The sequence below is a fragment of the Rhinatrema bivittatum genome, chromosome 15, assembly GCF_901001135.1.
Source record: "Rhinatrema bivittatum chromosome 15, aRhiBiv1.1, whole genome shotgun sequence".
NCBI lineage: Eukaryota > Metazoa > Chordata > Amphibia > Gymnophiona > Rhinatrematidae > Rhinatrema > Rhinatrema bivittatum.
In genome coordinates this window covers 31,679,864-31,705,049 of record NC_042629.1, presented here as the reverse complement: position 1 = coordinate 31,705,049, position 25,186 = coordinate 31,679,864, and the positions used below count along the sequence as shown (strand labels likewise).

General features: G+C 46.5%; 1 long non-coding RNA gene across 2 annotated transcripts in view; it reads right to left on the bottom strand.

The window, feature by feature from the left end:
• The window catches only part of LOC115076861, a 146,491-nt gene that overhangs the window by 4,208 nt on the left and 117,097 nt on the right, over positions 1 to 25,186 (bottom strand). For both annotated transcript variants that reach the window (XR_003852879.1, XR_003852880.1), the window contains one exon: positions 1,428 to 1,745. This is a non-coding gene — a long non-coding RNA (uncharacterized LOC115076861). The remainder of the gene's footprint in view (positions 1 to 1,427; positions 1,746 to 25,186) is intronic.

The following is a 25,186-nucleotide window of genomic DNA, read 5'->3' as shown; positions in this document are numbered from 1 at the left end:
TTATGAATAATCATTATGGATATCCTGAAAACCCAACCTGCTTGCGGCCCTCAAGGACCAGAGTTGGCCACTCCTGGATTAAAAGGATCCTCAGTAGTTATAACACTCCCAGGACTTACTAGACTCTGCTATACCAACTTTATAATGTATACCAGTCCTGTGTACCATTTTAAATTGTAGTTCCCTCAAAGAAAAACTGTCAGCCAGCCACTTGATTTGCAAAACCTTTTCTTTTAGCAGTTTGCTCTGATAACTGAGGCATGCAAGCAATGTTAGCCAAATTTTTCATAGATGACAGGGGTAATCATAAAAGCACTCTCACTGCTACTTAGAAATGCACCTAAATAATGCCTCATCTGCAGGAAGGCATAAAATTCCTGGTTATTCCAACCAAAAATGTTTTAGCTATCTTATTTCAATCACAACCTGAGACACATTGGAGCAGGGGTAGGCTCCCTCTGGATGCCAATCCCTAATGAATGTACACGAAAGAGATGTGCATGCCACCACTTCAGGTGCAAGCAAAAAGCTCTCTCATGTACCCATTAGGGGCATCCCGAAAACCTGAGCAGATTGGTGTCCGCAAGTTGCCTTCCCCTGCACTGGAGGAACAGGACTTTTAGACCAGGGAAACTGGAAAATCGTGATTTTTGTGTTCAAAGAGAGAGTTTGCCCAAGAGAGAGAGAGTGTAATAGATTTTAGGGATACTTATACAGTGCTCTCCAACATCTTCTCCAGGTATATGAGCTAATGGCTGGAAGCTACATTGGGATTGGCTGGTTAGGATGTGATGTCATACCCATGCTGTAATATTTAAGTAAAAACACTGGAACAGCAGCATAGGCCAAACTGTGCTGAGCACATGGTTAAAAATAATTAAGTAACAGATATAAAAGGTAAGAAAGTCAGAAATTGTACCAAACATAAGAATAAAGTGCAGCTATTAAAATGAATTCACTCACAGTTTTTTTTTGTTTTTTTTCAGAGGAAGGAGTGTGGATGGGAAGGGGGCCATTTCCTCATACTCCTTGGGGCTTCCAGCTGGTTCAGAAGAGACCCCCCCACTAGCACAGTGCACATCAGGCCATCATTCACAAACCACTGGAATCTTTCTCCTGTTTATGCCCTCCCACCACAGAGACAGGCCTTGTTGAGATCCCTGGGACTCTTTCCCCCCCCCCCCCCCCCCCCCCGTGGACTGTGAATTCCACCCCACCCCAACCAAGGAGCAGAGGCCGGGCTACGGAAATAGATTCCAGGTCTCCCACACCTCAGAGCTACTGAACTGGCCCCTCACAATCAATAGATTTTAGAAAGTACAAAGGACCCATGAAACAGGGAAAGAAAAAAAAATCTAGGGAGTTGGACTTTCTGGGGACTAGTTGAACGTCTGGCTTTTAGAGGTAAAAAAAAGATCCATACTCACCGGCCTTAATGTGGACATCCTGACTCCTGATTTTCCCTGAAGGGTTTTCGGCTGTGCAATAGTAAGTGTTTTCATGGATTAAGTTATTAAAGCTTGAAGGAGGGAAGGGGAAGATTTGGAGAGTGCCATTAGGGTGGACGTGACGGATCCCTGGGACATCGTAGATCTCTTCTCCCGTAGCCAGGTACCATCTGAGCGTCACCGGAGGGACCCCCGCCGCGGGGCAGGGCACCAGTGTCCCCGAAGTGCTAGCAAACACTACCTCCTGCAGAGATGCATTGACAAAGTACAAGCTGGCGTGTAGGTCCTCACTGAACACTGCCGAAAAGAGGAAACAGAAAAGCTGCCATGAGCTGGGAAAAGGATCCTCCACGCTCTCCTACTGCATTAAGGCATTCCAGTCACAAGCAACGCATTATTTGTACCCCTTGTTTCTACAAATTAAAGCAAGAACTCAAAGCATTAGAGAGCTACTTCCATTTCACAAGCTCGTATAGGAGCGCAATCCCCATCCCTGGAGTCAAGAGGCTAAGCAACTGCACCAAAGCCCACCAGCGTCCAGCTGCCCTGGGATGCTCAGATGTTCCGACATCCAAAAAACATTGCACACACCCAAAGTACATTAAATTCACACATCGCTTTGGTTCATTATAGGACACGAGGAAATAATACAATAAATAGGAATGTAGCGTAAGAACTGCGGTCCTTCTACGCACTGTATGTACTCTGGAGGAGACATTTTCTAGTTTGTGGGCAGAGCAATGACAACACTGTAAGAGGCAGGCAAAGGAGTCTCAGATCAGGGCATCTACACTGACTTATTTATAAAATGTTTTTGCATACTATTGGTCTAAATGTCAGGCTCATGTTACCCCGTTGGAGGTTCTCAGGGATCATATTAAGACAGAAAAGCGGGTGGGAGAGAGGAAGGAGCAGTCAACGGGAACAAAAGTGCACACTGACTGTGAACTCAACGCTGCTGGTGTCTTCCTGCCGCCCTCACTGTCACAGCCCAGGGGGTGGGAAGTGCATGAAAAGCTGGGGAGATGGAGAAGAGAGAGAAGAGGAACCAAAAGGAGAAGGGTGAAGGAGGAAAGCCTGAAAGGAGGAGGAACGGATGTGGTCAGAGAGGAAGGGTAGCGCTGTGGGAAGAGATGAAGGTGGTGGAAGAGAAGGGGAGAAGTGGAGACGAGGAGACGAGGAGGAGGAGAGAACAGAGGGAGGAAAGATGGGGGGAAGAAAATCTAACAGGTGACAGAGGGAAGTGAGGAAAGAGGGGCACAGGAAGGAGGAGGAGACCAGAGAGACTGGAGAGCTGGAAAGAGGGGGCGACTACTGTGGCTTTTCTGCCCACGTCTTCCCCTGCCTGTAGAGACACTTTCACCCTCCTGTACTTTGGAGGCTAAACCTGAGTATGGGCCCAGGACAATGGAATATTCTTACCAAAAAAAGGTCACCAAAAGCAGAGGCCAGTGGCACGACGACACTTTCATAACTGTGTGGGCAAGGTGGAGAGCCCAAGGATACTTTTAGCAGCAGACTCTGCGTCGGCTTTCCAAGACAGAATGCCCACGAATCTTCCCTTCGAAAACTGCCCACGGAAAAGGTACCTGTAAGAGACCTGCCGCCTCCTTTTTCAGACACCTTTTCCAGGCCAAAAGAAAAAGAAAGGAGTAGTCTTGAAAACACAACAATTACGGGTCAAGTTCCCAGCCCCACCCCAAGACTTTCGCCATGAACACGTGGGTGAACGTAGACAGGCTGTGGCACAACGCCACTGCGCTCTTATCTGCATTCAGGGTGAGAAACGTTCAAAAACGGGATTTACCCAGGTAAATGGCATTTGAAAATTGCCCTCTACGGGGAAAGACTCATTACACTAAACTCATTTCACTGCTTCACGCCAGCTGTTCTTTATTTTTTTTTAAATTTGTGTTTATTGATTTTTGAAAGCGTTCCATGCAATGGAAGTGAGATCCCAAAGCTTATAGTATAAATGCAATCTCCACCCCCCTCCTGCTATCTAGCCTGAAAGGGGGGGGGGGGGGGGAGGTTTGTTTTGTGTCCAGGAATGGGAAAAGTTTCACTTCAAGGCTCTTAGTGTTCAGTGTCAATGACCCAAAAAACCCTCTCCACGTGCAGTGAATGTGTTTCAGATAAAAGTCCTTACGGTGCCAAACTTCTTCCATAGATATGATTTGACAAACAGTGAGTTTAGGCGGTAGAGAGTCTGTGATCTCCTTTCATTCATCCAATAACTTATTCAGTCAGGATCTCTTTGCTCCCTCTATGGTAGGGTCTCCTAAAGGAACTCCTGTACCCTTTTAGGGCGTCCTGGTGCCTGGAAAGCCTGTTACACTGCCCCTCCTTCCTAAAGTATTTTGTTGGCTCAGATCTTCTCCTCTCTCGTGTGTGTGTGTGGCACCTGGTTACACCGACTGGCCAAGTCAGTATGGTTCCTCTTTCTATCTCTTAAAATTACGTCAAACCATTGATTTTATTTGCCAGTCTTAATCCCTGTTCCCCGGCTTGAGATTTGGATGACATCTGGGCAGTCCTCTCCCAGCTCAGAGATGGATTTCTCTATGGAGGGTGCTACCCAAACTAGTGCAATAAGACTTTTAAAGAAGGTCTATCTGAAGTGTTCAGCAGAAATCAGAAGATTGCTTAACAGGGGAATTGCTCCGTTGGGTTCTTAGTGGGGCAGTGCCCTGCAATGATCCAATAGAATCACAACTAGCAGCAATGGGCCCAATATTCAGAAATATCCGGCTATCTATGTTAGCCGGATATAACTTATTTGGCTAATTTAGAAAGGATATTCAGCAGATAAGTACTAGTTAGCTGGATAATCCGGCTAACTTTGACCTGCTATCGAGCAAGTCTAACTTATTTGGTTAACTTAACCGGATAAGTCTGAATACTAGCTCTTATCCGGTTAAGGTAGACGGATAAGTAGCCCGCCCCCAAGATATCCGGATATTTACTAAGCTACTTGGCGGCCACTGAACATGTCTGGAAATTCAACAGCTGCCAGTTAGCTGGATAAGACCCTATTTTGAGCTGAATATTGGCCTCCGTATAATTCCAATTATTTCATCTATCCAAGAGATTTATTTCAAACCAGAAAATCCCCACCACCTACGGAAAATGGTTACTTCTTCCTCCCAGTTTTGCCAGCAATGGTCTGATGATTTCACCCCATCCCGGTTTTTTTCCTCAGAGAATTTGGTGTGTAGGATCATCTATAGATGATTTTGTATCCAGCTCCCTGAATGAGTGCACTTACAGAGACACTCCTCCTAAGCCTGTCAAAAATATAGACCCAACATTGATCCAATATAGCAAAGCTGATATTGGATTCTCATGCGAGTCTGCCAGGAGAACCTTTAATTTAACTGGATAGTCTAAAAGTCTAAAAAGAATTATACAAGCTTTGGAATTTATAGAGTAAGAGAAGGATCATGGAAGGATTGGGGTAATGTATGGTTCTTGCTATATTTTACTGTGATTTTTAGCCTCAGTTCTTAAGACAGCATCCCAACTATTTTTTTTATGTGCTTTTCTCCCAGTCCCCTTCCTCCTTCCCCTAGAAACATCATGTCCACCTACAAACCTTTTCTCCCAATGCTCTCATTTCCCAAAGAAATTCCTTAAGAATTTCCAGGCTGCAGCCTGCTCCCTGCTCATCCATTTCTGATCCAAGCATGAAGTAAGTAATATGAGATATCTCCATTTTTAAGGAGAAATTACTACTTTCTAGATAACATCCTTTCCTCTAATGAGGGCAGGCCAATCCCCACCAGTGAGTTATGCATCTCTGCCAGCAGATGGAGACAGAACAAAAGCTGACATCATGGATATATAGTCCCGCCCCATCAGCCTGCCGGTATTCTCTGGAAAAGCCAAACTGTGGACAAACTAATTGTACTTGAACATTATCATTAACAATCAACCACTCATGCTTCCATCTCAATGGGAACACTGAGCTCAGCCAAAAGAAGTAACATTCACTAAACTAAGGTGCTAGATAAGCCACTTACCAGTCTTCAGTGAAGAGCAGGAATCACACTCTTCAATGTTTGCCCTGAAAAGGCTAACCAAAACATAAAACCTCGGCAGCCTAGGACAGGTTGGGGATTGACATGCCCTCACTAGAGGAAAGGAAAGTATCAGGCAAGTAGTAAATTTTCCTTCCTCTGCATTCAAGCAGGCCAATCCCCACCAGTGGGATGTACCAAAGCTAATCCCGAAGAGGGTGGGAGGCTGCCAATGGTCCAGTTAATACTGCCCAAGCAAACACGGCGTCCTCCCTAGCCTGAACATCCAAGCAGTAATGTTTGGAAAAAGTGTGCGAAGATGATCACATTGATGCTCAGCAAATCTCAGCAGGCGACAACAAATGAAGTTCCGTCCAAGATACCATCTGAGCCCTCGTGGAATGTGGTCTAATCTGTTTCAGCAAAGCAACCTCAGCAGCTACATAGGTGGCCATAATGACTTCTTTAACCCAACGGGCTATCGTTATCCACATCGCCAGTGCTCCCTGCTTACCACCACCATGGAGCACAAACAGGCGATCCAACTTTCAGATAGATTTAGTCATCTCCAAGTACCACAGCAAATATCACTTGATGTCCAAAGAACGCAAGAGATGATACTCACTATGGTGAGCAGGAAAATTGGCTGATTCAAATGAAACTCCAAAACCATGTTCGTCAAAAATGAAGGCACAGTCTGAAACTGTACCACTCCCAGAATCATACGCAGAAAAGGCTCATGGCAAGAAAGAGCCTGCAGCTCAGAGACCCGACATGCTGAACAGATTGTTATCAGAAAAACTGTCTTCAAGGTAAACAGTCACAAGGAAAGAGCACACAGCAGCCAAAAGGTCAACCTGACAAGAATTCCAGGACCAAATTAAGGTCCCACAGAGGCACCAGAAGCTGCAAAGGGGGACACAGATGCTTAACTCCCTTCAAGAAACAGGATACATTGGGATGGGAAGACAAAGGCCCTCCATTGACTCATCCTCTATAACAAGCAAGGGCTACAACTTGAAACTTCAAGGTGTTAAGGGCCAAGATTTTATGCAAGCCATCCTGTAAGAATTCCAAAATTAAATTAATAACCACCTTAAGAGGTTGAGAACCTTGCTCAGAACACCAGATCTCAAAAACTCTCCAAACCCTAACAGGCTAGAGAAGTAGAAAATGTCCTGGTCCAAAGTAAGGTGGAAATCACAGCAGACGAATAACCCCGCTTCAACAACAGAACCCTTTCAATGGCCAAACTGTATGACAAAATTGATCTGGATCCTTGTGTAGAATGGATCCCTGCCACAAAAGATCCCTCTGAAGTGGTAGTCTGGGGGGACTGCCCATCAACAGTCTTTGCAGATCAGCACACCATGCCTCCGAACCTAATCCAGAGCCCCTAAAAGGACAGTGTTGGTTTGACTTGTAATCTTCCAGATGATCCTTGCCTATCAGAGGCCAGGGGTTGGGGGAAACACAAACAGTAGGGCACTCACGGCCACTGCTGAACAAGAGTGTTGATGGCTAGTGCTTTTGGGTCCTGCCTGCAACTGAAAAAGCATGAAACATTTGCATTGTTGAAGGTTGCCAACAGGTCTACATCCAGGCAGCCCCAGCAGTCCACAAGAAGCTGAAAGGCTTCGTCCGCCAGCTTCCATTCTCCTGGGTCCAAGTTTCTCCTGCTGAGGAAGTCTGCTCTGATTTTGTCCTTTCCGCCAAATTGAGAGGCGGATATGCCTAGAAGATGTTGCTCCACCCACACCATGAGCACATCTATTTCTTCCAACAGCTGACGACTCTTGGTTCCACCCTGATGATTGATGTAAGTCTCCGACGTCGCATTGTCTGACATTATTTGGACCGCCCGAGCATCTAGACACTCTGTGAATCGCAAGCACACTAACTGAACCTCCCATGCTTCCAATCAGTTGATGCTCCACTGCTGCTCCTCTGCATTCCAGCAACCTTGCACTATCAACTCCTGACAGTGAGTCTCCCAACCCAGAAGGCTAGCATCTGTCGGGAGCACCAACTAATCCGGCATCTCCAGGGAAACTCCCTTCCTGAGATGATCTGCCTGTAACCACCAGTGCAACTGAGACCTCATCTCCAATGGTAGGAGCAGTCTCTCCATTTAGTCCTGCGACTGCAAGTTCCGTCAGGAAAGCAACACGCGTTGAAGAGGTCACATATGTGCCCTTGCCCATGGAACTACTTCCAATGCGGCAGCCATCCATCCCAGTGCCTGTAGATAAGCCCACACTGTTGAGCGAAGAGAATTTGTCAGGGTTTGAACTCGAACCATCAACCTTTGGATTCGAATCTCCAGCAGAAATATTCTGCCCTGCTTTGTATCAAAGAAAACTCCAAGATACTCCAGAGTCTGAAACAGCTGGAAATTATTCTTGGCCAAATTCACCACCCAGCCTAGCTCCTGTAGTAATGAAACTACCTTGTGAGAAGTCCCAACACCTCTTCCATGCTCTTGGCTCAAATCAACCAGTTATCCAAATAGGGGTGAACCAGAATGCCGACCTTGTGTAAGGCCGCCACTACCACCACAACCTTGGAAAAGGTCCTGGGCACAGTAGCTAGCCCAAAAGGTAAGGCCTGAAACTGGTAATGATTCAGAATAGCAAACCATATGAACTGTTGATGATCTTGGTGATTAGGAATATGCAGATATACCTCTGTAAGACCCAGAGTCGTGAGGTATTCCCCTGCTTTTACTGCTATTATGACAGAGCACACCTTTTCCATCCTGAATTGAGTGACTCGCAAATGATGATAGACTCCCTCGAGATCTAGTGTGGGTCAAAAGGACCCCTCCTTTTTGGGCACAACAAAATTAATGGAATAACAGCCCATATTTTGCTGTGATTCAGGAACGGGAATCATGGCTTTCAGGTCCAACAGCCTTTGCAATGTAGGTTCCACTGCTACTCTCTTCTGAGTGAAGTTGCATGGAGATATGATAAAGGCACTCAGAGGAATGGGAAGAGCATATCCATCCTGAACCACTTCACAGACCCATTGAACCAAAGTAATCTGGGCCCACTTGTGATAAAAACGAGATTGGCACCCATCTTATCTCCTGCATCAACAGGTGAGCTTACAAATCTTCATTGAGAAGATCAAGGGGCACCATTTATGGAGCCAGATTCCTTTCAAGGTCTTCGGGGGCAAAAGACAGATCTGCGGAAGGGACGGGATCTCTGGGAAGAACTTCCCCTATAAGGCCAAAAATGAAGGTAGTCTCGGGAGCAGTCACCCACCCAAAAAGTCTGGGAAACCAGCTTCTTGTCCTCTGGCAAGCAAAGGACCTGGGTATCTCTCCATTTATTTGACATTTTTTCCAACTCACTGTCAAAACAGTGAACCCCTGAAAAGCTGCTTGGTGAGAATGGACTTTGAAATAGCATCCGATGACCAGCTGTGCAACCACAGTTGCTGTCTAGCTGCTATAACAGAAGCAACTCCTCCGACGGCTGTGCAAACCAGGTCACAGCCCACATCAGCTAAGGTCCACTATCTGAAACTGTGCTTCCAGATTCTTGAGAAAGATGAGAGGTAGCTCGAGCTACCAGGGCACAACAAGAGCAATTTGCAAGTTCATCACTACTGCTTCAAAGGCCAGCTTTAGGATAGCCTCAATTCTCCTGTCCTGAGCATCCTTAGGAGCTGCACCTCCCTCTACCGCTCTGGCCTGCGGATCAAAGATGTATAAACACAAACACATACACACACACACACACACACACACACCCCTTAAAGGATGCTTCTGGCACACTCCGTTCTAGGTCAATCAACTCTTGAATCACATCAGGAGGAAAAGAAACATGAAGCCTTGCATACGGTGACCAAAATGGGGTCCTCCTTCTGCACACCCAAGAAGACACCCCCAGCCACTCCAAGGGTTTTCAAAGTCTGAGAGATCAGGCTCAGCAACTTATCTCTATGAAAGAAATGGAGAAGAGTTCTATGTGACTCCGAATCTGGGGGAATCTCCCCTTCCTCAACAGGGGAGCCATCGCCATCATCATCAGTGTCATCTTGAGCCACAAGCATTAGAACTTTGTCAGGCCACGCTGTGCCACAGTGCTTGACCATGGTGGCAGACACAGGAGAGCTCTGAGTGCATGGACCTAAACTAGTAGGTATTGTTGGCTCAGACAACCGCCTCTGTAGAAAGGCCTGCTATCCCAGGAAAAAGAGGATGGCTCCATTCCAGGCCCCATAGGCCCAAACCTGACACCCTGAGAGCGAGTCTCCCCTGAAGACTCAGCCAGTGGATCAACCAAAGGAGGGGAGACCTGCATCATGTCACCTTCTGTCCCACTCCCCTCCAACCAAGCAGATGGACCATAGTCAGTAAAATAAGGAGACAGCAAATCCCCACGAGCATCCAGTCAGCACTGTCACAGGCTTGTAGAAAGCTCTGGTTGTATCGCCCTGATGTGGCACACAGCACAAATAGATAGAGTGCTTAGACTTCTTTGCCGCCAGTGCCATGGCTGTAATGTGCTTAGATAGATGTATAGAGACATGCACAGCTAGACGCACAAAACATGCGTCCAGGTACCTGTGTGTAAAAAGCACCCGAGCTATGTGCACAAAATGTGCAACCAGGAAGGATGCCCAACCTGGACGCACAGAATGTGCACCAAAAGGAGACGCAGAGGTAGACTCATGAGACGCACAGGTGCGCGCCTATGATACACATAGAAAAATGTATGAAGTAACCGCCGCAGTCTACCATGCACCAAAAAGAAGCAGTTTGAAAGCGGGGCCCAGCCAAAATGCTGCTCAGCCTGCTGTCCCTGAACAGCCTCCATACCTCACAGAACTCTGCAGAAATGTAAGTAGGAGAAGTCCAACCCAAGGAAACAGACCCAGTAGGAAAAACTCTTCACTAACGTGTTCCTCTTCTATTGTCCTTTTTTAAATTTATATTAAAAAAAAACACAAAAAAAACCTTTTATCTGAGTTCACCCCTCCCTGGCTGAGAGCACTAATGGGTTCCGGCTACATGGGGAGAGGGTGAAAGCCTTCACTGCTGAGCCTCTCTTGACCTGCAACCGCTAATAATTTTTTTTTTTTTTTAAGTCCATGCCACTCAAGGCTACCGGACTGAATGGATTGTGAGTGAGGCACCGAAAGGTATCATCTCAGGAGGCAAGCGGTGCTATATTAATGTCTTGCCTTTTAGATGTCTTCTTTCACAGGAAATGCATGTCCACCATCTGCTGGAGAAGGAGAAGACTGGCGGGCTGATGTCTGGGTGGGATTGTATATCCATGAAGTCAGCTTTTGCTCCGTCTCTACCTACTGGCAGAGGTGCATAACCTATTGGTGGGGATTGGCCTGCCTGAATGCAGATGAAAAACACTTTAAAATTATGAATGTATATGAAAGATGCACGAACAGAGAGTAGACAGGCTTGAAGCCTTGACAGCACTACTGCTCACAAGTTTCAAATTGTATTAATTCAACCCTCTTCCATGCCTACCATGCTTTCTTAAAAGCAAATACATTATTGCTAGAATTATCTGGTAGAAGGGAACAGATCCTGGAGATCTGTCCTATATTTTGTGCTCCATTATGAGTGATACATTCATTCCCTGTAAGGGCCCTAGATTTATATGGTGTTTCAAAAGGAGGCCTTTACGTTGTGAGTATTGAAGACAGGAAAGAATGCAGGGGCCCATTTAATGCCCTGTATTTTGCTGACCCACATGGGTCAAGCCTTTCCACCCCTCCCCCCTTCCCATCGGGTCCCAGGCAGCAAGGGAGGAGGACATGGCCCAAAGCACTGCTGCTATCCTCCTCCCCTGTTTGTCAGCACGCGCAGGAAGGAGAAAGGGATGCAGACCCATCCCAAGACTCCATCTGCAGGAGACCTGCAATTCGGTGGCAACGGACACATTTTGCGGCCTTTGTTGCAGCACAACAGGAGACCTGCCTATAATATATCCCATCTCTACTGCCAGCAAATCATTTGCCAACTGTGCCTAGAGACACAGTCAAGAGCAACAACAGAATGCATGATCCTGAATGCAGAGCGCTTTGTGACAGAATCACAAGACACAGACCAAATCCATCCAATAGTATATGTACATTCCCTTATATCTAGTCCATTATAATTTCTCTAGCATCAAAAGGGGGCAGGGATGAAGCAAAGCCACTGGTTGAGACAGCAGCAGTTTCAAACGTGAACCGAGGACAGGAAGAGTTTGATATGCAATGTCAGGATCAGCTGCTCTGACAGAAAGGAGAGGGGAGCTGTCTTTAGAATGCTAACGACAATGAAGAATCCCAGGATGTATGAGGCTAGTGCTACCATGTGATTAACTGAGAGCCTGAGCCGCTGTCATCAGCCCAATCACAGGTCAGTGCTGAGGCCCCAACACATTGTAACATCACTCCTGACCACCACTGACATCAGCCTAATCACAGGTCAGGCATTTCGCCATCCTTTGATTTAAAGTGATATTTCACTGCAACTTACCAACAGTAGTCCAGGGAGCTGTGACATGCAAATCCCCTACCTGAGTCTCTGAACTCATCTATTCAATGGTCATTTAAGCACTTTAACAGTAAGAGGACTGGCAACCTTTTCAATCTCATTCTTGGTTTTCTGGGCTGGCAGACTCATATTACATAGCTGAATTTTCCTCTTTTTTTCCCCCCTGCTGTAGTTCACTTAAATGGTAGCATGCTCTTTACCCTCTTTCCCTTGGGAGGTGGGTTTCATATATATATAAAACCCAGAAACATGTTGGCACATTATCTTTATCACAGGTCAGTACTGGGGCCCCAGTGCCTGTACGGTAACATGTGCTGTCCAAGACTTCACAGACCCTGGGGGAAAGCAGCTCAACCTCCCCCTCCCCCCCCCCCCCCAAATAAACTTAAAAACAAACAAGTTAAGGAGTCTCAATCTGATTGCATTCAGATGAACATTATAGTTTGTCACGTGTCCTGCTGAAACATTGCTCTGAATACAATGGATACAGATTTCTTTTAGCAAGGTAGTGACATTACAATACTTTTCCCCACCCAAAGGACTTTTCAGCTATGCTAATGCCTCGGCAGAAGGAAACCCCTCCCGCATGTGCCTCTTCAGCTATCTGAAGTCCAATAAGACAATCCTGCACCGACCTCTGTGAAAGGCAAGTTGAGCTTCCTGACAGCAGCTAAAAAAGAAATAAGGATAGACTCCAGGTACTTAAGGTACATTCTCAGGGAGGATTCATCTTCCATAAATCAGCAGTACTGATGAAAATATTAAATAAATGTTTCACATCCATACATATGTAATATAAACAAATGACTGAGTGGCCTCAGGGAAGGAGATTTTTGTTTTGTTTGTTTTAAGTAAGTATATGGCTATTATAAAAGATAAGAACCACCAAACTGGGTCAGACTAAGGGTCCATCAAGCGCAGTATCCTGTTTCCAATCCAGGTCACAAGTACCCCAGCAGCTTCCCAAAAAGTAGATAGATTCCTTGCTGCTTAAGTCCAGGGAAAAGCAGTGGCTTTATCCAAATCTACCTGGTTAACAATAATTTATGCACTTTTCCTCCAGGAACTTGTCCAAACCTTTTTTAAACCCAGCTAGGCTATCTGCTTTTACGACTTCCTCTGGCAATGAATTACAGAGCTTAATTGTATACTGAGTGAAAAAATATTTTCTCCAATTTAAATGTGCTACTTAGTAACTTTGTGGTATGTCCCCTGGTCTTTTTATTTTTTGAAAAAGTAAACTACTGCTTTATATTTATCCATGTCACTCAACTCCACTCATTATTTTATAGATATCTATATCTCAGCCCTCTCTTTTCCATACTGAAGAGCCCTAACCTCTTTAGCCTTTCTTCATAGGAGAGCAGTTCCATCCCCTTTATCATTTTGGGCACCCTTCTCTGTATCTTTTCTAATTCTGCAATACTATTTTTTTTTGAGATGACCAGAACTGCCCACAATACTATAGGTGCAGCTGCACCATAGAGCGATTCAGAGGTATTATAACATTGTCTGTTTTATTCTCTATTCCTTTTCTATTACCACCTAACGTTGTTTGCTTTTTTGACTGCTGCCGCACAATGAGCTGTGGATTTCAACTGATATATGCCATTATTCACAAAAATTATCAAAATTATTTAAAACTTAAGATACATTCCCAGCTCCCGCTTCTCAGGTTGGACAGGGTTGCAAACATTGTGGAACTAGTAGTGACAGTGATACCTAGTATCATTTTTAGAACAGCCCTGGAGAAGGTACAGAAACAGGTGAGCAAAATGATAAAGGGGATGAAACAGCTCCCTTACGATAAAAGGCTAAAGAGGTTAGGGCTGCTCAGCTTGGAGAAGAGATGGCTGAGGGGGGATACGATAGAGGTCTTTCCTCCAGCGGCATGGATGCTGGTCTCCCTAGGTGCGTGCGCTGCACACCAGATTAAAAAGGCTTCTCGGAGAGAACGTACAAGCCAGTGCCTCCTGATGACATCAGCATGGCTGGGTATTTAAACCCTAGCCGCACTTCAGTCTGGCAGCTCAGCAACAGGTCCCCTGCAGCCTTGCAGGGAGCGTTGCTCTCCAGACTCCATCTTGCTCCAGTTCCTGTTCAAACCTGCCCTGCCTCACCTCCTTCCAGTCTATGTCCGCCTGCTCTCCTGGTATTGACCTCTGCTGCAGACCCGGACTTCTCTTTTGCTTGCCACCTGCCATTGACCTCTGCTATAGACCCGGATCTCTGTCTTGGCTGCCCCCTACCACTGCTATGGACACCAGCTGCGCCTTGATCACTGCCCGCCCTGGCTCTGGACTCTCTCATTCTGATTGCCCCTTGGGGCATTCGCCTAAGTCCTGCCAGCACCTGGAACCCAAAGGCTCGACCTGTGGGAAACAGGGCTGGTACAGGTGAAGGTCCAGCTCAGTCCCAGCCAAGGGCGTGTCCGCCAGCTGTCAGCTCACACTGGTGACAGGCAAAAGACAGGGCTGATGCAGGCTCGAACTCCTCTGGAGGTTCAAGAGTGTAGAGGTGAAGAGGAAAAACCCCATAAAATTCCTAGAAATAGCAGAATTCTCCTCCTTCCCCCCCCAACCCCTTTTTTTTACCCCATTTCTCTGCCTGCCTCATACCAGCCTTCCTCCACAATCTCAAAAGCAAACAGTAGGAGAAAAAAAAATTCCCTGTTTCACTCCACTTCCTGCTAATTACTGAGCACATAATTTGCCAAATGATGCACATTTTCTTGTCAATAGCAGCCCCTTGCTATCATAGGCACACTCACTCAGAAGCGAGGCACTGATCGGCTTTCCCAGTGACAGCTGGGCCAGGCCCCCTCCGGGAATAAAACATTTTAGTACTTCATACATTTCTAACAAGGTTTCAGATTGCTGCCGTTTCCCTCTTTTCAGCCCCCTCAGCCCTGGGCGCCCGCCCATGCACAGACACAGACACAGACAAAATCCAAGCTAATTAAATCTACAGCAGGAAAAACATCGTGGCTAGAAAGATACTTCATTATTTTTAATAAGTAGTAATTAGGCCACAACTCCAAGGAAAGTTGGGAGGGTATTTGGTTTGGGTTTTTTTTGTTTTTTATAAACCCTCCAACGGGCCATATGGAGATGCTAACTCCAGCAGGGCTCCCTCTTGTCCCTAGTAATGGTTAACCCATTACAGGAGGAAAATCCGATTGTTCACGGGAGAGCCGCGGTTACAATGTTAAACCTAATGGAATGTGGCAATCATACGGCCGGAGCAGCATAAAGGGAATAGAGAGCGGTGCCGGCATGGAAGGAGTTCAAAGAGACGGGGAAACCTTCTGTGCATGTGCTATCATTTCACAACCACACACAGCCATTGCTAAGGCTCACCCTGGATCAATTAAAAACGATACTGCTGAGCCCGTTTGGTTTTGAAATTGATTTAAGCGGCACCTCCCAGGGTTGCCAGCTGGCCCAGTCACCCTCCCTGGAGGTCGTTTGATCCAGTCCTGGACTTAAGCTCATGGGTCTGCAGAACTTGTCCTCCTGTAAGCAGTGAGGGATAAATGCATACATGGCTTGATGAGGGAAAGGTAAAACCTGGTTGGGGGAGAGGAAGGGAAATGGAGCCAGCTGGCAGCCCCTTGGGTTTGCCTCCTGAAGCAAGCAAGCTGAGCTGGTCCTGGGTTCCGGCCCACTGCATGCATTGGATTTGGGAGTTCTGGCCTCTCTTAGAGGAACTGGACCTACAAGTCAATAGATGCAATGGGACAGAACCAGAAAGGGCTCAACCCCTCAGGGGTCAGGTGGCAACCCTGGGCTCACCGGCAGGTCCTCCGAATTTCTAGGAGAGAACAGATGTTAGCAGGCGTCACATTGGATTTGATTGGTTTGCATGGTCTATGATGTCACAAATGACATTGTGCGATCACATGTGAGGCTTAATCTGTAGTGACCAGACGTAATATTAGCTCCTGAAAGTTATTCAGGGAATGCATAAAGTTAGACCAATAAAAAGATATCACCTTACATAATTTCTGTTTTGTTAACCTTTGTTTCCATGTGAAATAAGGTAATTTGGAGACTCTGCTACAAGTAGTATCCCTAGTAGTTCAAAAGCCCAGTTTACTGGTGACATTGTTCCTCCTGAAATTTGAACAGGATATGATGGGACTTGCTGATTAGAACCTGAATCTGTCAATGGGCACATCTCTGTGCCCTAAGCACCAGGATTTCCTCCAAAATCTGCTTAGCCTTTGGAAAATGGATATTGTAAATAAAAACAGAAACTAGCTTAATTAAATGCAGATATTTAGATGTTCTTAAACAATAAACAAATACAAGTTCTTATCATCTAAAATAAAAACATTTGGAGCATGAAGGAGAAACAGCCACCAAATACCCCATTATTACCCTCTACTCGACCTGGATCACGTGATGCTGTGAGAGAGGTGAGATGCGATTCTCTCTCTCGTGGGACCTCCTAAGCCTGATCCATTCGCATCCAACTGCTATACCAGCAATTTCAATTTCTTCCTGTAGTGGACAGGGTGCATACTCGTGTGGTCTGTTACTGACCAGCTAGGGTGCATACTCGTGTGGTCTGCAGCTAGGGCGCAATCTCGTGTGGTCTGTTACTGACCAGCTAGGCTGACAAAAAAAGAAAGAAAAAGAAAAAAGCAAGCCAGCAGGACCAAAGATGGCAGATGAGTGACCTGGTGCGGAGCAGATCATGTCTAAGGTGGTGGAGGTTGCTGAATTGAAAACTACGATAGTGGAAGCGCTGAAACCTGAGCTTAAAAAGAGTTTGGACAAGCTAGATAGGATGACTGAAACCCTGACGAATTATAAGCACAGATTTGCAAAGATGGAACAACGTGTATCCGATGTACAAGATGGCCTGCAGATCGCCAAGACACAGGTATCGGCGCTCTCAAAGGCTGTTAAACAAGATGAGCAGTTGGAGGATGTGGGAAACAAATCCCACCGCAACAATATACGTCCGATTGATCTGCCAGAGTCTTTGGGAGAGCGGGAATTATTGGGCTTCTTGGAAACGTGTTTATCCCGGGAACTGAAACTGTCCACATTGCACAGGAGCCTGCGTATTGAGAGGGCCCGTTGGCTAGGCCAGCACAGGGAAAATATGGAGCGGCCACATGCAGTGATCGCCCGTGTACTTAATTATGTGCATTAAAAAAAAAAAAGATTTTGCAGGTTTTCCATTCAGGATAGCAGCTGAATTATGCTGGGAAGAAAATCCTGATTTTTCAGCATTACTCAGCGAAGTTATCAGCGCAGTGGCGAGAGTTTGGTCCATTATGCACAAAATTGTTTTCACTGGGCATTCGGTCAGCCTTGATATACCCAGCTAAGCTTCGGATTGCTCATAAGGATCGGGTCAAATGGTTTGTCTCGCTGCAAGAGGTGAGAACGTTTATTGAGGAACAGGAAGCAGCAACAAAACTGAGCCTTTCTGCCCCTCGGAGTCCGGGTAGATTGGAAGCATGACCACCAGATACTGGCATTGGTTCCTGCAGCTACACTATCAACACTTATGTCCATGGTTGGGTGAGAGTCACGTCCGATTACAATTTTCAGACTGGCATTAGTGTCAGGGTGACGTTCACCCAAACATTGGGGTTACGCCGCTATATGTTGTTATTTAACATTTCCTTTCTGCCATATCCTAACTGGTCTAGTCATAGACTTTCAAATATATGCAGATGACATAGAACTTCATACCCTACAACACATCTTGGTCTCACACACTCTCTTTAATTACACCATGCTTAGAAACAATTAATACCTGGTTAACACACAATCGTTTAAAATTGAATGCTGCAAAAAAACAGAAATCCTACACCTATCAACTGTGCCTCACTTCTGCCATTGCACCGCCATGTCTCAGATTTGACAGTCATATGATACCCATTGTTAACCAAGCCTGTAATTTAGGAGTCTTTCTTGACTCCAGCTTGTCCACGTCCATGAATACAGCCAAGATTGTCAAAAGATCCTTCTATAAACTCAATCTCCTTAAAAGATTAAAACCTCTACTACACCCTGTCGATTTCAGAACTGCATTACAAGCCCTCATACTTTCGGGACTAGACTACTGCAACTCGCTATACTTAGACCTTCCAGATACATCGATTTGTCCACTACAACCAATTCAAAATGCTGCAGCCCGTCTTTTCACAAATACCAGAACCAGAGAACACATCACCCCAGTTTTCTTGATCTCCAGTAGCTCCTCATCCAACAACGTATTCAGAATAAAATATTAACATTAATTTTCAATTTAATCCATAACCCTGCCATCTGGTTATGCAATGTAATCCATAACCCTGCCTATGCTTATACAAACCTCCATGCCAACTACAGTCAGCTGACAAAAACCTCCTTGAGATTCCAACAGTTAAAATAGCCAGGCTTGATTTAACAAGAAAGCGAGCTTTTTCAATAGCAGGACCATCTCTCTGGAACTCTATCCCAGTAACTCTAAGACAACTGACCAACTCCAAAGAATTTAGAAAAATATTCAAAACTTATGGTTCATTGCATTCAATACATCACACACGGACCGATACAGTACATGCGCTCCGACGGAGCGCACTGTTAGCTGGCATTTGGACGCGCTAGCTTTACCTCTTATTCAGTAAGGGGTTAATAGCACGTCCAAAACACGCGTCCAATCCCCCCGAACCTAATAGCGCCCGCAACATGCAAATGCATGTTGATGGCCCTATTAGATATTCCCGCGCGATTCAGTAAGTAAAATGTGCAGCCAAGCCGCACATTTTACTTTAAGAAATTAGCGCCTACCCAAAAGGTAAGCACTAATTTCTGCCGGCACTGGGGAAGTGCACAGAAAAGCAGTAAAAACTGCTTTTCTGTGCACCCTCCGACTTAATATCATGGCGATAAAATGGGCCCGCGGCTCGAAAACCGGACACTCAATTTTGCCGGCGTCAGGTTTCCGAACCCGTGGCTGTCAGCGGGCTCGAGAACCAACGCCGGCCAAATTAAGCGTCGGCTGTCAAACCCGCTGACAGCCAGCGCTCCTGTCAAAAAAGAAGTGCTAGGGACGCGCTAGTGTCCCTAGCACCTCCTTATACTGCCGGCCCTAATTAAAATAAATTTAAATACTGTATCGCGCGCACAGGAGAGTGGCCTGTGCGCGCGCTGGGAGAGCGAGCGCTCGCTCTCCCGTGTTTTTACTGTATCGGCCCGACATTAATTAACCTCTTTTGCTTATTTTATTTTATTGTTTGTTGTATACCCAGTCTTATGTTGTAAAGCAACCTTTATTTTTAAGTAGTTACTTTGGGGGTGGGGGTTTGAGGTTTTTCTTATATATATGTTTACTTTATGTAAACCACCTAGATCTTAATCTGTATAAGCAATATACAAAAGCTTTTAAATAAATAAATAATAATATGGTTTTGCATTTTGCCTATAAATTTGAACATTTTACTAAGTTGATATTGTTTGCTACCCCTGATAAAGTTTCATTATGCTGTTTATTTTCAGAGGATACAAAGGAGAAGAGGGGCGGGGTAGGCAGTTAATGTTGAGCAGGTTAATCGGGGTAGGTTAAATGCAGCGGGGTAAGATAGTGAAAGTTGGATGGGGATGGGAAGGCAGGGTTGGGGTCTTAGCATGGAACGTGATCTCAGAAAAATATGGTTGTGAAAGGAAAGGCGGCAATAAAAGCGGGGGGTTGAGGGTGGAAGGGGGAGGGTGGGGTTACAATGTAAAGGTTCTCCATTTGATGGCTTTCAACAGCCCTATATTTTGAGGAAACTTGGCTAAATGGGAGAGAATTCATTGGGAAAGCCCCTGCTGGGACGGTTCTCCCTTGCTGTTTTGACATTAAAGGTTTGATATAGATATATGTTAAAACTAATAGTGGAATGAGTTCATGATGAGTGACAAAGTGAAAATAATGTCATGGAATGTGTGTGGAATTAATTCTGCAATCAAATGCAGTAAGATTTTGACCGCATTAAAAAAACAAAAAAACCCGTAGATTTGGTCTTCTTGCAAGAGACTCACCTGAATGATGTGGAATATTGTAAATTAAAGCGATGGTGGGTCAGGGGTGTACATTACACCTCTGCTAGTACAAGATCAGCAAGAGTGGTGATCTTGATTCCTAAAATTCTCCCTCTTACAATCAAGCAAGAGATTAAAGATCCTAGGGGTCATTATGTGATTTTGATCACCGAGTTATACCAGAAGCCATTGCTTATTTGTAACATTTATGCACCTAACAGCTATGAGCATTCCTTTTTCACAGACATACACAAGTTTATGCATCCATATTTGGAAGAAGGCATTGTGATAGCAAATGTTGCTTACCTGATGTAACAGGTGTTCTCACAGGACAGCAGGATGTTAGTCCTCACAAATGGGTGACATCGAGGATGGAGCCCACCACGGAAAACTTCTGTCAAAGTTTAAACAGAACTTTGACTGGCCCCTACTGGGCATGCCCAGCAAGGCACTGACCCTGCAGCCAGCAGGGGTCTCCCTTCAGTCTGATTTTCAAAGCTACAGGCAGTGCCTAGAAAGTAAAAACAAAACAAACCCAACACCGCGGGGTGGCGGGCGGGTTTCGTGAGGACTAACATCCTGCTGTCCTGTGAGAACACCTGTTACATCAGGTAAGCAACATTTGCTTTCTCACAGGACAAGCAGGATGGTTGTCCTCACAAATGGGTGAGTACCGAGCTGAGGATGTCCTGACTTGCACCAAATGCACCCAACGACGTGCAACAGCCACTACAACTGGGGTGGAATTTGGTAAAGGGCATCCGCACCCTACCGGGAAGGTGGAAGGGTGTTGGTACATCACGTTGGAAAAAGGTTACGCAAGACAGATTGGCCGAAGATGGAGTCCTGTCTTCCAGCTTTGTCCAAACAATAGTGGGCTGCAAAGGTATGGAGAGAACTCCAGGTTGCAGCCCTGCAGATGTCAGGAAGCGGCACCGATCAAAGGTGTGCCACTGACGTCGCCATGGCCCTCACAGAGTGTGCTTTCACACGGTCTTGAAAGGGAATGCCAGCTTGCTGATAGCAAAAAGAAATGCAGTCCGCCAACCAGGAGGAAAGAGCCTGCTTACCCACAGGATGTCCTAACTTGTTAGGATGAAAAGAGACAAATAATTGAGTGCTCTTCCTGTGAGCAACTGTACGGTCTAGATAAAAAGCTAGAGCTCGTTTGCAGTCTAGGGTATGCAGAGTCTGTTCCCCGGAGTTGGAGTGGGGCCTGGGAAAAAAGATAGGTAGTATGATGGATTGATTAATATGAAACTCAGAAACTACCTTAGGTAAAAATTTAGGGTGAGTGCGGAGTACCGCCCGGTCCTGCAGGAGCTTAGTGTAAGGCGGATAGGTAACTAGGGCCTGCAATTCACTAACCCTGCGAGCTGAAGTGATAGCCAAAAGGAATAACACTTTCCATGTGAGATACTTTAACTCACAGGAGTGCAGAGGTTCGAAAGGAGGTTTCATTAGACGACCAAGAACCAGGTTAAGGTCCCAAGATGGGGCCGGAGGACGTAAGGGTGGCTTCAGATGGAGCAAGCCTTTAAGAAAACGTGTTACTAGGGGTTGTACTGAAATAGGGACACCCTGTACACCTTTATGGAAGGCGGCTACCGCACTGACATGCATTCTGATAGAAGAGGTTTTAAGACCTGATTCAGAGAGATGCCATAAATAGTCCAAGAATTTGGAGATTGGACAGGAAAGGGGATCAAGGGACTGAGAAGTGCACCATGATGTGTACCTTTTCCATTTGTATGAGTAAGACTTTCTTGTGGAAGGCTTTCGTGAAGCTATCAGGACCCGAGAAACGGAATCTGAAAGGTTGAAAGGCTGAAGGACTAACCTTTCAACATCCATGCCGTCAGGGACAAGGCTTGGAGGTTGGGATGGAGAAGGCATCCGTCGTTTTGAGTGAGCAGATGCGGGTCCTTTCCCAGAGGAATGTGCCTGCGGATGGAGAGATCCTGGAGTATTGGAAACCATACTTGGCGTGGCCAGTAAGGTGCTATCAGGATCATGGTTCCCCCGTCCTGGCGTAGCTTCACGAGAGTCTTTGACACAAGAGGAAGTGGAGGGAATGCATAGAGCAGACCGGTTGTCCACTTGAGGGAGAATGCATCCCTCGGCCGAGAGTGCTGGCTCCGAATGAGAGAGCAGTAATCGTCCACTTTGTGGTTCTGAGGGGACGCAAAGAGGTCTATGCGGGGAGAACCCCACTTGTGAAACAGAGAGGTCGCTACCAGAGGATCGAGTGACCACTCGTGCGGTTGGAAGACACGGCTCAGCTGGTCTGCCAATACATTGTCTACTCCCGGCAGGTAAGTGGCCCTGAGGTACATGGAATGGGAGAGGGCTTCCGCCCAGATCTGCGCAGCTTCCTGACACAGAAGGAAGGAGCCTGTGCCTCCCTGCTTGTTTATGTACCACATGGCCACTTGGTTGTCCGTCTGGATTAAGATTATCTGATGAAAGAGATGATCTTTGAAAGTGCGGAGCGCATAGCGGATTGCTCGAAGTTCCAGGAAATTGATCTGGTGTTCGGCTTCCTCGTTGGACCATAACCCTTGGGTTTGAAAGTCGTCCACATGGGCTCCCCAACCGATGTGAGAAGCGTCGGTGGTTAGGATTACTTGCGGATCCGGTGGAAGAAAGGGTAAGCCCTGAAGGAGGTTGACCTGAGTCGTCCACCAGGTTAAGGATAGGCGCAGCGCTTGTGTGACTGTGACTATGGAGGACAGAGGCTGAAAAGCTTGAATCCATTGGTGTCGTAAAGTCCATTGTGTTACTCTCATGGCTAGTCGGGTCATGGGAGTGACTTGAACCGAGGATGCCATGTGTCCTAGGAGAATGAGGAACTGGCGAGCCGTGGCAGTGTTCTGAGACTGGAGCTGGCGAGCCAGGGATATTAGGGTGTGGACCCTCTGAAGAGGAAGGTAAGCCTTTGCCTGCAAGGTGTCCAAGTCTGCTCCAATGAAGGATAAGGTTTGAGACGGGACTAAGCAAGATTTCTCGTAATTGACGAGAAACCCTAAGGAAAGGAGTGTTTGAATTGTCAATTTTAGGGAGGATTGAGCTATCTGTTGGGTGGAGGCCCTGATTAGCCAATCGTCCAGGTATGGGTAGACGTGGACACCTTCCTTCCTGAGGAATGCTGCTACCACTACGAGACATTTGGTAAAGACTCGTGGGGCAGAAGCTAGACCGAAAGGGAGGACACGGTATTGATAATGGTCGTGGCCAACTAGAAACCGCAGATATTTGCGATGGGATTGTGTGATCGCAATGTGGGTATAAGCGTCCTTGAGGTCGAGAGAGCACAGCCAATCCCCTCTTTGTAGCAGAGGGAGCAGCGCGCCTAGGGTTACCATTTTGAACTTCTCTTTTTGAAGGTATTTGTTGAGGGCTCGAAGGTCCAAAATGGGACGTAGTCCCCCCGATTTCTTTGGTATTAGGAAGTATCTGGAATAGAATCCCTTGCCTCGTTGAGAGGGAGGAACGGGTTCTATAGCATTTGATTGCAGAAGAAGAGATACTTCCTGTTGTAATTGAGCCAAATGGGTGGATAGACTCCACGCTTGAAGAGGCGGGGAGTCTGCCGGAAGAGTTATGAAGTTGAGGTGGTAACCCTGTGCGATAATTGTTAGCACCCACTGATCTGAGGTGATCTGCAACCAAGGTTGTAGAAAATGGTACAGTCGACCTCCTACAGGGATGTCCGGAAGAGGGGTTTGGCATGTGTTCCCTACAGGGGAGTCAAAGGCCAGCCGCAGGCCCAGGAGGAGGGGCTACAGTAGGCCTTTGTTTCCTAGGCTGACGCGGCTGAGGCCTAGTAGAGGATCGAGCTGGACGAGGCCTGGCCGATGGAGGGTAATAACGGCGTGGTCGAAAGAATGACTTCTTAGAGTCTTTCTTTTGCGGTTGCTTGGAGGTCAGCTCAGGTGGGACAGATGAGAGTTGTTTCAACGTCTCATGGTGGTCTTTCAACTCCGCCACAATCTGCTGAATTTGCTCTCCAAACAAATTATCGCCTAAGCAGGGTAAATCAGCAAGACGATCCTGAACCTCTGGGCGAAGGTTGGATGATTTTAACCAAGCCCAACGTCTGGCTGAGATGGCTGTGGCTGAAACTTTTGTGGAAGCATCGAATATGTCGTAGGCAGTCCTAATCTCGTGCTTCCCTGCCTCAAATCCCTTGTGAAGAAGGGCTTGAAGCTGCGGTTGGTATTGGTCTGGTAACGTGTCAGCATAGTCTTGCATCTGCTTAAGGATGGCTCTGTTGTACTGAGTCATATAAAGTTGATATGAAGCTATGCGTGAAATCAACATAGCTCCATGATAGACTTTCCGTCCAACACTATCTAGGAACTTGTTGTCCCTGGTAGGTGGGGTAGAAGAGTGTGGCTTAAGACGCTTGGCCTTCTTTTGCGCGGACTCAACCACAACAGAGCGATGATCCAGTTGAGGTTTTTGGAAACCTGGTGCTGACTGGACAAGGTAGGTGGAGTCAGCTTTTTTGTTAACTGGGGACACTGATGAAGGAGATTCCCAGTTTTTCTTGAGCAGATCCAAAAACACCTGGTGTATAGGGATGGAAGCGATGATTTTTGGAGCATCCAGAAATTGAAGGAGTTCCATCATCTGGTGTCTGTCATCAGCTTCAGATTGTAGTTGAAAAGGTACAACTTCTGACATCTCTTTCACAAAATTAATGAAAGATAGATCCTCAGGAGGAGATCTTTTTCTACTCTCTGTAGGAGATGGAGGCGAAGGCAAATCCGTGTCAGAAGATGTATCATCATCACCACCCCAGGTATCGTAGGGATCAAGTGGGGTTTGTAACCCTGATGGACCTGGCTGAGGCTCTAAAGGCATCGATGGAAACCGAGGTGGAATCGGTGCCGTAGGTGGAACCAGAAATGGCATCGATGGCTTCGGTGCTGTCGATGGAATCGGTGCCTGGCGTGGAATGGATGGAACCGAAGGATATATCGGTGGAGATATACCAGAAGGCACCGATGGAACCACCCCGGAAGGGGGAATCCGGAACGGTGTTTCTCCTGCCGATGAAAATCCAGTCGGAGACGGTGGTGTTGTCGATGGCACTGGAATCACCGATGGAAGGGCCGTCATGAGCGCCTCCATGCGGCTCAGTAGCGGTGCTAGCGCTTG